Below are 13,260 nucleotides of genomic sequence, written 5' to 3'. Positions count from 1 at the left end.
ACGGCCCCGGGTACTGCTGCAGAAAGGCACCTTCCTGTGTGCTCACAGGAATAAAAAAGAGAGAGAAAGAAGTCCCCAACCTCCTTAATAGTATCCCTGATGGCTTTGGCTGTGCTGCAGACCTTACTCAGCACTTCATTACAGCCCCACTGAACCTGTGCAGGGAGCAGTACCCAGTCACCGCTTCGGGGTATTTCTGTTATTAACGCTCACTCCTCTTGCTGTCACTGAGACTTCAGTAATAGTCATATCCTTGACCAACTAATTTGGAAAGGTCAAGCCCAAACTCAAAAACGCTCATTAAGATTTTATTGGCTATATGCTCAGAGCAAAGAGCTGCGCAGAGCCAAGTGTTTCTCCTCAGTGTGGGTGCTGTGTGCTCCGGCTCAGCCCTCCCCACTGCTGCAGGTGTATGTTCTCTCCAGGCAACATATGCTGTTTCATCAGGTAAAATTGAAAATCCCACTCATGCATTTGCTATCTTGACAATATAATTTCTCACCATTTGACCACAAATTCCATTTAACTCATTCTGGTTTCAGTATGACGTGTAGCACTCCATAATGAGGGCTACTTCCAAAGCTGCTGCCCTGCACTCTTTTCCCCTTGCCTCACTGCAGAACTCAGAAGAGCTGTTACATATTCCCTCTCATGCTCTCTTCCTTAGCAAACCAGCCAGGAGGATCCATCCCTACCACCTTCTCCTTGTGCTGTGGGGCCCAGAGCACTGTGCAGAGCAGCCGAGGGGCTGGGACTGTGTGTGTATTGCTGTGTGCAATGCATCAGGGCACCGAGGCACTGAGGGTAATACATGCACAGGTGATGAATACTTCGAAGTTTGCTTTAAGAAATATTATGGATCGATAGGGATAAATGGATATAAAGATCAGAGAGCTCCAGTGAGAAATAACTGAGACTCCGAGGATAAATTAAACACATTATTTGAAATATATTACCCACTCTTAAATAATACATGAATTAATTGGCTGGTGCTGGTACGCTGTCTATCACAGGCCTATTTTTCACTCAGCCCCCACTGGTTCCTCAGCTCCCCCAGCATCGTTGCTGTGCCCCAGCAGCTCTGTCCCATCCCCAGCAGTGGCGCAGCCACACAGAGAAGGTTCAGAGTGGCTCTGGGTGGGAAGGAACTGGGCCTCATGGCAAAGCAGTTGGAAGAAGGTCAGGAGAGGAAGCACAAAGGGCTCCTCTCACTTCTCCCTGTTTATCTCTGTCATTTCCAGGGCTGGAGGTCCCTGCTTTGTTTGCATCCCCTATGACTGGTGTCTAACACAAACGGACACCTCTGTGCCCTGAAGATGTGAAATGCTGAGGGCACTCACTGGGTGAATGTAAAATGCAGTGTGCCATGAGCAATAGAATGAACCCAGCAAAGGAATAACAGTTTGGAAAAAAAAATAATAAAAAGAAAAAGAAAGAAAAAAACCCTAAAGCTGTTACTATTTATTAGGAATAAGAAAATAAAAGCTACTGAATGAAGGCATTCAGGTTCCACGTACATAGAAGTGGGTGATGCTTTAGAAAAGCGGTCTTGGATAACAAGTTGCAATGAAAATCTGCTACAGATCTTGGAAAATACATCTCAGATTCAGCAAGAGATGTGGGTTTCCCATAAAGAGCTACGATTCCTCCACTTAGGGATAATAATCTGCATTGTTCTCTGAAAGCAAGATGTCAGCAGCATAAACCAAATAAGTAATAGGCACTTCTTAGGAGTCATGAGGATAATGGCCCACAAGACAAAATGAGGTGGGTTATTTTTCATTGTGAAATACTCTCGAGAGTTAGACAGTCGCCTGGGTTTTCATCCAGACATTGCAGACCCAAAGGAATTTTGTCTGAGTGTGACAGGGAGTGGGAAAGGTTTCTATCTCATGAAAATTCATTGGAAATTACATTAGTGTTGCTGGGAAGGCAAATAGCAACTAGCTAGAGTGAATGCACTGCCTAATTCATACATTCCCCATTTTACTGCAGTCTGTACTATACTATCCACCCTACCTGAAAGACCATGGTACAATGAGGAGTAATTATGCCACCTGTGTATCTTTGGCTTTATCATATGTGAAGCAGCAGGTGCTTATGTGTACATCCTCCTTCCATGGGAGAAATGAGGACTTGAGCTGTTTTCTCCTAAGAAAATCCTTTAAGAGCTGCAAGGACTGAGGCACTTCCCCCCTAAGTAGGGTCTTGGAGTCAGATGGGTCAGGTTGGGATGAGGTGTGGTGTGGTGGAATGGGATGCAATGGGCTGGGACGCAATGGGATGGAGTTGGATGGGGTGGCATGGCATGGGGTGGCATGGGATAGATGCGATATGATGGGGTAGGATGGGAGGTCAGCCAGTACTGTGCATCTTGGGCTTCCCAGCATCTTCAGGCTGTCAGCTTACCACCCTATCTACTTTGTCCTTCTGGTGTTAGCTTCAACAGAGAGCATTTTAATCCATGCAGACTTGTAAATATTAGCATAGAGTGATAGCAGAAAGCTTTGGAAAGCATACAATATCAATAAATTAGTATTTGAAAAATAGCTTGCACATTCAACTCTTTTAGTAGAGCAAGGATACTCATTTTATAAATGCGCATGGTGTTGGGTTTATATTGTGTATTTAGGAGAACACTGGGGAGGGTGGGAGCCTCCCATAACTCTGGAGCCTTCAGAACGTAGCATTCCTCATCTGCTTTGCCCCAGCTGAATGGCTGTGTGCTCCCTGTGCTCTGCCTCTCCCTGTGCCCACTTTGGCAAAAGCTTCCAGCCCTCCCTTTGACACACACACACCACAGGCACCCCAGCAGCCTCCAACACTGTGCTCCTGTCCATCACTTCTGACTCTCACAGCTCTCACAGGGGAGAAAAGAGAACCCTCCTCAGTGTGTGTGTCCTGGCGTGGCACCGTTCAGGTCAGCATCCTTTCAAGTCACTCACCCTTCTTTTGTCCCATCCCTTCTGATCCCACTGTCATTGCAGAGGTGACAAGCTCCCCTCCATTGCAAATGAGAGCCACAGCCCTAACCCACAGACATGCCTTAAGCTGCAGTTCCTGGATCATGATGGAGTTGATCCTGAGCTGAGCTGAAAAATCTAAATAACAATTTTTTGTCTTTATTTCTTCACAGAGAAAGCCTGTTTATATCAGACCTTGTGCAGCTGTGCCTGGCTGTTGCCTGCCCAGGCACCAAGGCACCCCAGTGCTCCCTGCACGCTGACCACGTGGGTGGTGACACATACCAGCAAGAGGTTTGAGGGGCTTCTTGCAGCTAATGGGCAGGCTGCAGTTATTCATTTGTTAAAGACACCCGTTTGTCCCCCAAGACCATCCATTTGACACCTGTTGTGCCTACACAGAGAGTCTTCCTTTGCTGCTGCTACAAAGAGCTGCTTTATAATTGACTTCAGCAGGAGTCAGACCACCCTTCATCTACACACATGAATATAAGATGGAAAAGAGAAGTGATGACCTCAATCTATTCTCCAAACTTTCATCATTGCTCTCTACACCTCGAGTCCTCCTCTTTCAAAGCTCACCCAGAATTTAGAATTCACAGCATGTGTACACACACACACACACACACACACACACACACACAAGCAAAGCCTCAAATGGCACAAATCAACAAATATGGTGGTGCATTATCAAATCAAAGATTAGAAATAGAAATGTTTCATGTAAAGTATAATCCTTGCCTTGATCCGTGCATTCAAAAAAATCAATAAAATAATGTGCAACAACCATGCAAGGCTTCTTTTAATGACTTGTGTCTTAATAAATACCATATTCATTACAAACCTTCATCAAAATATATTATCTACACTTGCCCATGCTACTTTTCCTTGATTGGAAAGCTTCACCTTGCTAAAGCATGAAAAATGGATAAGAATGGAATGGAATACAAAGGGGCTGCTTCTTATTTGTCAGCTGGCAGATTTGCCCTTTTAAAGCAGATATCAAAATTTTAAATGTGATCTTATAATAGTAGCAAATTTCTTCTGGAGCCACCTGTGACAGATGCGGGGAAACTGCAGAGTGTTTGGACATTCTCATATTAATACCGGGAACGTCGCTTGTTTTCGTGGGCTCAGCGGTGACCGCGTTTCTGGCTCAGGGAAGGCAGCAAGAACACCTTGTGCGGGAGCTGAAGCCAAGAGGGAGCCATTAATGCTTTGCTCCAGATCTGCAAAGCTGTGGGCAAAGTAGAAGCTGTGGAGTTGAAGCACCCCAGGCACGAGGCACTGCTGCTGGCTCCATGGTGCCCGCAGTACTTCTCACTGCAGCCAGAACCTACAAGGATGTGCACCTGTGGGTTTGGGGCACGGGTTTGTTTGCTTTCAGGTAGTACTTTACCCACTGCGCAACAGAACGAACTCTGTGTTTGCTTACCTGAGAGCCGCCTGACTCCGTCTTCCCTCTGTGATCCATGAGCACAAGCACCAGGAGACCTAATTTCTTCAAGATATTTACCAGAAGATTTAATAATGATTGAATTGGCTTTATTGAAGAGAGACAGCATTTTTTATCTTAAACAGTACCTGAGACCCTTCTCCCCAGCTGCTTAAACCAATTGATCTGATAATAAATTCCACAAAATGAGCAAACAGCCAATATCAAGCTAAGCGAAAAAAGCACATTGCCCTCCTGAAATGTTGTTATCTAATTAAGATCAAACATTATTGCCATCCACCAATCTTTTCTGCCTTCCTAAGTGGCGCCTTTTGGATCCATTCTGCTCAGAGAGCCGCTCTGTTCCTGCCTAGGGATAGAAACCCTGGGCTTTCTGTTATGGAAGGAGACCCCATCCTTGGGGATGGAGATGGGGATGGGGCTGTCCTGGTGGTGAGCGGATGGGGCTGTTCCTTCACCACGGTTCCTCATCAGTGCGAGGCTCACAGAGGTGAATAGAAATGAATAACCAAGCTGAAAATTGCAATGAAAGGTTGCAGCTTTCCTTTTGAAGGGAGACAGGGGATATTTCGATGCAAAATGCCATTTTGCCTCCAGTTCCCCATGAGCAGATTCCCCCTTTGCCAGCCTGTCCCAATGGAAGGGATGCAGACCCTTGAGGCCCAACCAGCTTCCTGTGTCCAGCTCACACTTTCGGGCTTTTTTCATGACTATGAGAAAGTTCCATAAAAGAAAGTGCAAATCAAGTTCTGTTGTGCTTTATTTTTTTCTTTAAAGCCAGTGAATGGGATTAGTGCAAGTCACACCCACTCTTCCCGTATTTGCATTTGGAGTTCTGATGGCACTTGATTCTGAAATCATTCCAGTAAAGCGGAAAATTAATATTCTAATATGTCTACTTCTCCAGCAACGAGAAATAAATAAAGTGGAAGTAGTAGAGAAGAAAATGTTTTAGTAGTAACAGTGTGTATGAATATTTATTGTAACTTGCCTTCAGACATCTGCCTACCAGGGTGTCTGTTCACTCCCATGTACTGACAACATGGTGGGATCCACAGCAGCAATTATTTCCATATGATATAGAAAAGTGGAAAACAATTAATTTTCCAGTCTTCTTGCTGGCATTTCCCAGCAGGGTTTGCCTGAGTATTGGCACACTCACACATCACACTGTGAGTCAGGAGCACAACATGGCAGGGGCTGGGACCCCTGAGCCATAGACCAACGGATCAGTGGGCAGGGCAGGATGTATGGGCAGTGGGGGTGGCACCAATGGGCTGCAGTCCCTGAGGCACAGCCCTGGGGGTAGGTGGAGTGTAGGTGACAGATGATGATGGTCACAGGGACAGCCATGGGGACAGCCACAGACATCAAACCCAGGGTATGAGCTGCTCAGCACCTTGTGCACCCAGAGATATGCACAGGGCCCACAGCATCCAACAGTACTGCGTTTTCTTGGCTCTTTTACAGAATCATAGAAACATGGAATCATTCATGTTGGAAGAGCCCTCTGAAATCCCCAAACAACCCCCTGTCCACCTCCCTCTGCCCACTGCCCCCATCCCTCAGTGCCTCATCCCCACAGCTCTACAACACCCCCAGGGATGGTGACACCCCAGCCCCTGTGCAGCCTTTGCCAGTACCTGACTCTTTGAACAATAATTCGCTAGGTGAAAACTTACATTTCCTTGGAATTCACGTGTAATCTCACTTTTCAGTGTGGAAGTCAGATGTTTACAAATGTGTTTATTAATAGTAATGCCTTTATTTATACTACCATTGGTACTGATAAAGACACTTGGTGAGGTCTTACTCCTTTCTGTGCCCCCCAGCATCTGGCTGTGATCACAGAGCATTGGGTGCAAGGAGTTCCACCAGGGCTGCTACTGGTGGTGCTGTGCATTGCCACTCTGTGCTGGCTGTGGTGCAGCGCCCCTGGGGCCCATCCTGCAGGACATGGAGGAGACATTTCCTCCCGCCCCTGCTCCTCTCACCCCACAGCCCTGTGGCTCCCAGCAGGAAACACTTTGCTGCACAGGAAACCCGCACACAACCCTCCATGCTGTGCTTTTCTGGGAGCACACAGGCTCCCTTATAAACCCAAGGCACAACATTCACGCTGTAAGGTACATTATAATTAAAATACAATCTAAAAATTCTAATCTTATCACCCCACTAAATAATTATGGCTTATTCACATTTTTTTTCCATATTTTAGTGTCTGCACTTTGTGATGACTGAATATACAGTAGGAGTGAATCATTCATTTCCAAGTATAAAACTTGCATATCGTAAGGCTGAATTATTCATATTATTCTTGTTCAGCCCTATTTCTATTTACATTCTCGATACTGAAAAATATTCTTCAAAGATGAATTCCAGCAATTAAACTTTAAAGACAGAATCTGACAATGTGCATTATTAAATCATTACAGAGCGGTAACAATAGCGGCAGTACCCGGTGGCAGCTGGCGGTGATGCCAGGAGATGCTTCCAGGCAGGTCACTCTTTTCCAAAGCAGACTTAGCAGGAGTTTTGCCACCTTCTTTTAGGACACTGGAGAGCTGCACACCACGCCTTGCCCTGTGCTGCTGGGGGCTGCTGCTCCTGCCCCGGTGCCCTCCTTGGGGGGCTGTTTGCTTGTTGCTTTCCTGCCCATGCACAGAGGGACCCATGCAATAAACCCCTGTGTAAGTGCAAAACGATGCTAGCAAGCAGGGTGCAAGCTCTATCTGCTATGTTTGTAAACAGAAAGAGAATATCTGACATAACAAAGCCATTCCTGTTTACATGGGCATTACAGTGTAGGTGTAAATTGACTTAAAGGACATAAAACATTTGAGGTCAGGAAGCTGGGGGTGCAGCACAGCCAGGGGGGGCCACCAGCAGCCCTGTGTGGCTGTGTGAGTGAAAGGGGTTATCACAAGGAATATCAATCCCCCCACCGCATGTAGAATAGTGCTATCAGCAAGGCCAAGCACTTCTCTATGAACAGCCTATGGCAGAATGAAGCTTGCTGTACTCCTTAGTCACCAGCAGGTCCACACCTGCAGAGCAGGGGTTCTGCATGTTTTATGCACTCTTTCACCTTATGCACATCCCCAGTGAGCATATGAGCACCATGGTGTGCTTGATATGACTCGTCAGCAGTTGCTGAGACCCCACTTTTCATTCTCTGCTGATAACAGATTCTGGAGCTCACCTCAGTGCTCACTGCACCTCAGCCCTCAGCGTGGGGCTGAGCTGGGGCACCTCCACTGCCCAAACTGGCTGCAGCGCATGGATGTGAGCAGTGATGTGGGTACACGGGTACGTAACACACACTGGGCTCATTCTGCTTCTCTTCCAAAATTCAGCCAACATCACAGTCAACTTTATTGAACTTTTTGGAGACATCTGTGTATTGGATGGATCCAAAGGGTGAGCACAGCTGGGATTTTGGAAGCTGGGAGCCCAGAGCTCACACTGTGCCCCAGTGAGATGTGGCACTCCCATCCCAGGGGCTTCTGGTGTCTCCTATTCCCACCCAGAGTGATCTCCACTGATTGTTAGCAGAGATATTTCCTTCTACTGCTTTATTATCTCCATAATAATGTTAAGAAATACTGAAGTCTCTATATTTAAATTGTTCTGGTAAAATATAATACATTAATCATAAATAATTTATACCAATCTGTCCTTTCTTTTAACAAACGGAGACACTGCATCTCTCAGCACTGTCATAGTAACATCCTTTCCATACAGTGTTTCTTTGTATTCCCTGTTAAAAGAAAAGGGAAAAAGAGAGAGAGAGAGAGAGGGAGAAGGAAGAGGAGCTGAGCGTTTCTCTTCTCCTCACTCTCAGATAGGAACAATCCCCAGCAGATTTCCTCAAGCCCAGCTTTTAATTTTACGAAGCTCTGGTAGGTGAAGCACAGAGGCTGCTGCCGGCGGCTCCAGCTCCTGTCAAAAGCACTGCCATTAGTGGATCTTGTTTTATGCTGCTCAGCTTACAAGAGTAATGACAGCAAATGCACTCCTGCTTTCAAGAGCAGAGTTGTATCATACACAGCATTCTACTCCATTTCACGGAAGTGCCTGGGTGTAATTTTAATTCATTTTCTTCCATTATATCTTTTTCCTGGATTGTTTCTAATTTGCTGCTCCTCTCTCCCCATCTGACTCCCTGTGCAGAGGATGCTCTGCTGCTGGCACACCAGCCCCCAGGACCACACTTGGTCAAGCAACAGAAGAATGCTATCAAGATTAACGATGATTTTTCCACTATCCAAACAGCTGTTTTCATGGTGTATCGTGTTAAACCACTTGCATCTGTGTCAGTGATTCTGCTTTATCTGCCAGTACTGTGAGGTGGAGGCACTGACAGCACAGGGCAGCTGGCAGGAGGCAATGGGTAGCGGGCAGGAGGCAGCAGGCAGTGGGCAGCACAACTCCTGACCAAAGTGCTTCCTTCTGTCTGGGGTCGGAGGTTGGGGTGCTCCGGGAGGGGGGGACACAGCCCATTCAGCTCTTGTTGCACTGAACCACCCACTGGAATGGGAAGAAGCAATCACCCAAATTGCACAGAACTGCAGCTAAAGTGAAGCGAGCAGCTCCTCTTGCTCCCTGGGAGATGCTCCCCACCCTATGAAGAATGGCTTCCTTAGAACCCACACATCCACAATGATAAAACAACACAAAAGAAATTCCTTTTCCCTCAAACACAATCAAAGGTTTTATTTTGGTATGGGACATTTTAATGGAGTGAGAATATTTCTGAGAGCCTGGCCTTCCTTCAGAGCAAAAACAGCCCGTTTCTGGCAAGCTGTAATTGCAAAGCATCCACTGCCTTTATTCCATAGAACCTTTGGTGACTGGGAGCCCCTGTGGGGAAGACAGGGATGGAAATTTCCAGCAGAGCTGGGGAAGAGCGGAGGTTTTTGTACTGTAACTTTCAGAGGCACTTTGACAGACCCTGCGCTGGAAAGCTAAACTTTGTTTTCCTTTTCATGCTCCCCACATTAAAAAAGTAACAAAATCCTGCCCTGAAATCTTGGGAGCTTGTTTGCACCAGCACTGATAGGAGCTGCACACTGTGTGAAGAATAAAGTATGATCTCGCAGTACATTTCAATAGCTTCTGAAACATAAGCAACCCTAATTAACATTCTTATGGTACTGGAATTATAACAAGAAAAGCAATTTAATGTGTAAAACTCTATTTGCCACAATGACAATGACTAAGAGAGGAAGAAAATGTTCAGAGGAAAAGAGAAGAGGGAAGGGTAGAGGAGAGACATCTCCAGCCTGATACTGTTGAGTGGGAGATAAAAATATTTTGGAGAATGCTGGAGGCAAAGCCAGGCAATTGGGGAGCTCCTTTCTCAAGTATTGTGCTCTGTGAGTTGTGTTGATTCAAGTCTCTTCCTGCTCTTAATCTTCAGATAAGAAAAGAATAATGCCGCAATACAAGCAAACAAAACCAATTCTTTTAATCTCTGCCTTACCTAAATTAATGATCATCTTTATATGTGCTTACAGAATGGTAGAGTTCAAGGCAAAGATTTTCTTGATCATTTTTAAACAGTTTCCAGGGCATTAATGATATTCAAAAACCAGGAAACTGTATCTGAATGGTGATCATTTCTGCACACCTCCACCAAGGTTGGAAGGCCTGGGGCAAGGAGGAGGGGGGAAGGGGGAGGGGGTGCCACGCTATGGGCTGCAGTGATCAAAGCAGCAATTTGAGGGAAGCACAAGTCATTGGAGATCAGTTTTCCCACCCCAAGAGGAAGGAATAATGCTAGTGAAAAACAGTTTCCTCTCTCTCGCCCTGAACATGATTTTAATTATTTTTTGCCATCAAGTATCTCTGCCCTGGATTTTGTCACCCAGTGCTTGGTCCCCAAAAGAAAAGTCAGGGATTCTTACATAGATTTTGGAACATTCCTTTTAGGCCCAGGTGTAAAAATGCACTGAAATAAACCAGAGCTTTAAAGACACACTACCAGATGTAGGAAGGCTGGCAGCTACTGCACACCTTTCCTTCAGGGCTTCAAATGAAGTTGGCATGTGTACCTGAAATCAGGGCAGCTCGTGTTGCGGCTCACTGATTGTATGGGCTCCAGAAACTGGAGTTACGACTTCAATTGTACTTCTGTCAGTGGATGGAATTATTGCTGACTTAAGTGCAGCCCCCCAAATCCTGGACAGAGGAGGGAAGCAGCAGCTGCACACGGTCAAGGGCTCACGGGCATCCCCACCATTCCCGCACTGCTTGCTGGTTCTGCGCTTGCTGCCCACCTTTGCTGTCTTCCTTTGCTGACTCCTGTTGGCCCATCTGATGGAGACCCACAGATTGAAGTGTCCCAGGGGTTATTTTTAAGCTTAATTCTCCACGGAAGGATTTCTTATTAACAGGAGCACCTGGCCATGGAGGCATTGCTCATTCTTCTGAAATACAGATTGATGACGATGGCTCTGCTTTTGCAGATGCTGCTGCGATGTTTATTCAAGTGATGTCTGCCATGCACCATGTATCATCTCCAGCTAGAAAACTGTATTACTCTTTAATAAATACTTTGCCTCTGATATTTTGGTGTGAGAAGATTTGTGCACTGATTACCTCTCTGGGTGATTTGTTTGAGAACCATTTGCATGCAGAGCCATGCAGAGCCGCGTGTGGGAGAGAAGCCCAGGGTTGTTCCCGATGATCCCCCACGCACCCCACACTGCTCTGCTGAACCTCTGCTACCTGCACACTGAGCCCAGCGCTTCTGCACTTTCTACCTGTTGATTTTACTGATTCAGAAACTTGTTTACTCTCCAGTGGTGAAACTTCACAAACTGTTCAAATGGGGTTTAGGCTGAATAACGAGAGGGGAATTTGAGCTGCAGAGTGAGCCCCACCGTGCAGGCAGACCGTGCCTATGTTTGCCTTGCGTGTTGACCTGTTGGCTTTACAAAGGCACATGACATTCGCTGATGAAATGGCAGTCTTTGAACTCTGAATTAAATTGAGTAAGCTGAATTATTTATCCATTAAAGAAACTCTCTAACGCTCTCCTTGCTATGTACTTATTTTTATTTTTTCAGTAATAGAGGGGATGCTGTATTTCCAATTAATTTTGGATATAATTAAATAGGGAACACTGCATTTTGTCAGGGAGTGTTAAGTCAGAGGATAAAGTTATGACACGTATGAAATATGAAAGAATTTATTAACAATACTTTTAAATGTACTGTCATATTTAGACAGTCATTTCAGTCCCAGCTAATGAAGCCTTGGGGTGTTCGAGGGACATTTAGATGTACTGAGGGACATGGTTTAGTGGGAAATATTGGTGGTAGGTGAGTGGTTGATCTGGATGATCTTTTTCCATCCCCAGTGAGTCTGTGACTGTGTGCTGAATGCTGCATTTCAGCAAATAATCTGTATCAGCCCAGCAGTTATCAGCACTGTCTCTTTGTGAGGCTCAGGAGCCTGTGACAGTGGGACCAGCACAGTCTGCAGGGTGCCCTGGGGAGACAGGCACCTGTGCTCACGTGTCTGCCCACAGAGCTCACTCTGTATCAGATGGGATCTATGTTTCCTGCCAGCAAACAGGTAAAAGCCACAGACAGGTTGACTTGTGGGGAAAGTGCTCTGCATAGAGGCAGAGCTGGGAGCTGCTGGGCACAGGGGTACCTGTGGGGCAAGGCCTGGCTGGGTGGGCCCAGCACCGGGCACAACACAGGATGAGGCCCAAAACTGAGCACATCACAGGCTGAAGACTGGGAAGGGGCATCCCAGCACCCTGCAGCCCACGTTCCTTGGGGTGCACTGGCCCTGCTCCCTGGGCTGCAAGGATCGATTGGTGCTGCACGGTTGGAGCTGGGATGTCCGTGTTGCTGCAGGTGGGCCGCAGCTTGCAGCCGGTGATGCCACTTTGGATCAGCTGCACAAAGCTGATTCTGTTCCCCTGCTGCCGTGTGCTTGTAGCCAAATGCAGCCACAGACGGTACACAGAAAGTCATTGTCTACTGCTGTAAAAACCATGGACAAGTTGCAGTGTCCAATGCTAAAAGGAAACTTTTATTTCAAAGAGCTCAGGAGCAGTTTGATGTCCACATCATGAGATACGTTGGGAGCTCTGTGAGGTAATCAGAGCTTCAGGTTTCATTTAGTGGCCACTGATTTTCTTTTCAACCTACAGATATGGAATTCTATTTGTCAATGTAAAGTTAAAACAACAATGAAAAATCAGGGCTATTTTTAGTTTAGCCAACAACCGGGTACTTACTGCGGGGTGAAGAGGGCTTTAAAAGGGCCAGTAATCCTCAGTTAATGATCTCATCCCACCTTTGGGTTAATGGCAGGGACAAATAGCAGGGCACATCTGGCAGAGCTGTCGTGGCTGAGTAGAAGAGGAGTCACAGAGCTGGCACAAAAGGAAATATCTCCCAGGGACACTTGAAAGCAGAACTTCCCTCTTGGTCTGTTTTCCATTCTATATGTTTTATTGTAGATTAGGCATCCTGGCAGATTTTTATGTTATTTATTGTTTTGTAGGATGGAAATGAATTCACACAAATTACTGCAAGGAAGTCCCCATTGTTAAAGCTCTTGCTGGGAAAAGGTTATTTGTAATGACCAAATTCGTCACTGTTTGGAATCTCATAAAGGTCACAATAGAAGGTTTTCACTTGTTTTAAATAAAATTCTGTATTTTAAGAAGAAATGTGCTTAACTTTCATTTCATAGAAATATCAAACCTGTTTGCACTGTAATTTACTTTTTGAGCTCTTGACATTTACCCAGCTGCCTGTCTTTGGAGAACAATCTCTTGATTTGGCTGGGAAGCTCTCACAAGAAAACTGTCAA

Source organism: Coturnix japonica, chromosome 8, assembly GCF_001577835.2.
Source record: "Coturnix japonica isolate 7356 chromosome 8, Coturnix japonica 2.1, whole genome shotgun sequence".
Classification (NCBI taxonomy): domain Eukaryota; kingdom Metazoa; phylum Chordata; class Aves; order Galliformes; family Phasianidae; genus Coturnix; species Coturnix japonica.
This window is presented reverse-complemented; position numbering follows the sequence as displayed.